Source organism: Halyomorpha halys, unplaced genomic scaffold (genome assembly GCF_000696795.3).
Source record: "Halyomorpha halys isolate HHAL.00 unplaced genomic scaffold, Hhal_1.1 Scaffold146.1, whole genome shotgun sequence".
NCBI lineage: Eukaryota > Metazoa > Arthropoda > Insecta > Hemiptera > Pentatomidae > Halyomorpha > Halyomorpha halys.
In genome coordinates, this window is record NW_027110622.1 from 37,686 (window position 1) to 40,089 (window position 2,404).

Consider the following 2,404-nt stretch of genomic DNA (forward strand, 5'->3'; position numbering starts at 1 on the left):
GTAGATACGAAGTAGTATTTGATAGAAATTTTTGTTGGAGTAGTTTCCATAATATTGGCCAAAATCAATTTACAAAATATTAACTTTTCATTATTTGGAAAAAAATGTAGCTTTTTGAAAAACCGTATCTCAGGAACTATTGTACGTAATTAGGGTTCATGTTTTACCAATTTACTTTTAAAAAATATAATATTAAGTATTTTCATGTTGTAGATAGTTCAAAAGATTATTAGACATTACACCTGGTTTATTATTGGGCAGTAAATCCATCTGAAAAAAATAAAATCTTTTGGGGATTTTCAAAAATCATAATAATAAATAATAAAGATAATAGTAATTGGTCTTGTCGAGGTGGTTGTGTTAGACCAAAGGTCCCACTATTTTCCAGTTTGCGGCTCCCTAAATAATCAGATTTTTTTCCGCGGCGCTCTTAATACATCAGATTTTTTTGCTAAATTTTCGACTTTATTGAAAACTATCCTTTTTAAAAGCGGTTACCCATTTAAGAGCGAACAATTAAAACCAGATACTATTTTCCTTGGAATAACATAAAATATCTAATTCCAACTGTTTCGGTAATATGTACATTGAGACTGGACAACCATCTCCAAAGACTCGAAAGCTACTAAATTCTTGGAATTTTCTCAGTATGGACGTTGCATGTTGCCGCGAAAATTTGAGAATTGGAAATTCCAAAAAAATTTTCGAATTGTTTAATTGAGTATTTCGCGGCGTTCTTATGACGGAAAACGATAATAAAAAACTTCCCTCTGCCGGTTTCAAACCAGAAGTCGTGAAGGGGAATAAATTTCCTACGGATACGAGTCGTAGGTTTTTACGTAAGACGAGGTTAAGGAAGGAGAGAAGACATAGAAATAAAAGCTACTATAAATTACCAAAAATAGCACTAGTATGATCTGATCCACCATGTATATCTTTACTCACTGCCTCTTAAGGAAGAGAATTCCCTGAAGGGGAAATTCGTATTGAGATCATCCAATTTCTGCTTAATCAACTCTGTGAGCTATTAAACGCCATCGAGAAGACGTTGAAAAGCCACTGAAAGGGATCAGAAGATTATATTGTAAAATTTATTAATTCAAATAATATTTTGTATATTACAACATATTGTATAGTTGTTACATGTGTGAAAAATGTAAACTAGAAATAGTACAATATTAATATATGTAGTTTGGCTGATGATAGTAGTTGTTCACGTGTTAGCTAGTAGATTGTTTCTTGCCGACCCATAGGTCGGCCGGTTTTGGTGGTTCTAATAGTTACAGTATAGACTACTATTCTGTAAGCACTATAGGAGATTGCGGTGTCGCTACAGTCCTTGTTCCTCGTAAGGGAATGGGTCTTACTAGAGACCATTCTCAATTTTTCCCCTCGGACCATTCTTTGCAAGGTTAGTGCACTGTTTTTAGCTCTGCTAGAAGAGAACGTCACTGCAGTCAAACTATCAACTAACCAGTGGCAGAGAACTGCTTTTCTCCAACTCTTTAACATGTAACTCAATTAGTAGTAGACAATCAAAAACAAAGGAAATAACTATATATAATTGTAATTGTTTGAATATAAATAAATAGGAGGTTAGAGAAAAAAAGGAAATAAGAAATAGTGTTCTCGCAGCTACTTCTTTCTCGGCGTGGTGCTTCTAGGACAGCAGTTCCCAAAGTGGAGTGAATGATGGGCAAGATCCTAGCTCGCCATTATGACTGAACACTTAGTCATTAACTATAATGTTAGAGGCCTCTCACCGAAGCAGGCTGAAATCGAACTTATTCTAACACAACATAGACCTTCAGTGGTGGCGCTCACCGACACCATGCTCTCCACCTCTTCACGGATGTACTTCCATGGGTACGTCGCGTACCGAGAGGCCTGCATCCCCGGAGCTCGAGAAGGAGTGATGATCCTGGTCAGGAGAGACATCCCGTCAAGGAGCATCCCGAACCCAGTGGCGTCGACCGAGGGTACTCACATGGGCCGTCCATCGTGCACGTCAACGCTCGACCTTCTCCTGACCAGAAGTATGCACACCGTCACGGACTGCCGAGTGCTGCCCTACGGACCATCGGACCACAGGCCAGTACTATACACCTTTGACGGTAAGCCCGCGACACCACCTGCGAGCAAATACCTTCTTCACGAGGCTAACTGGAAAGGATATAGGTCGAGCGTTGCTGAAGCACTACCAGCCATAGTGCAATACAACACTCCGGACGAGGTGGACACAGCAGTGGAAGTAATCACCACCACCATCCAGAGGGCAGCCAACAGGAACATCCCCAAGTTCACTCCTGTCCCCAACGCTATCAGGAAGCCACCAAAGCACATCCTCGCTCTGATTGGCCAGCGGAACAACCTACGCAATGTCTTCTGGCGCACGCGTGACTAC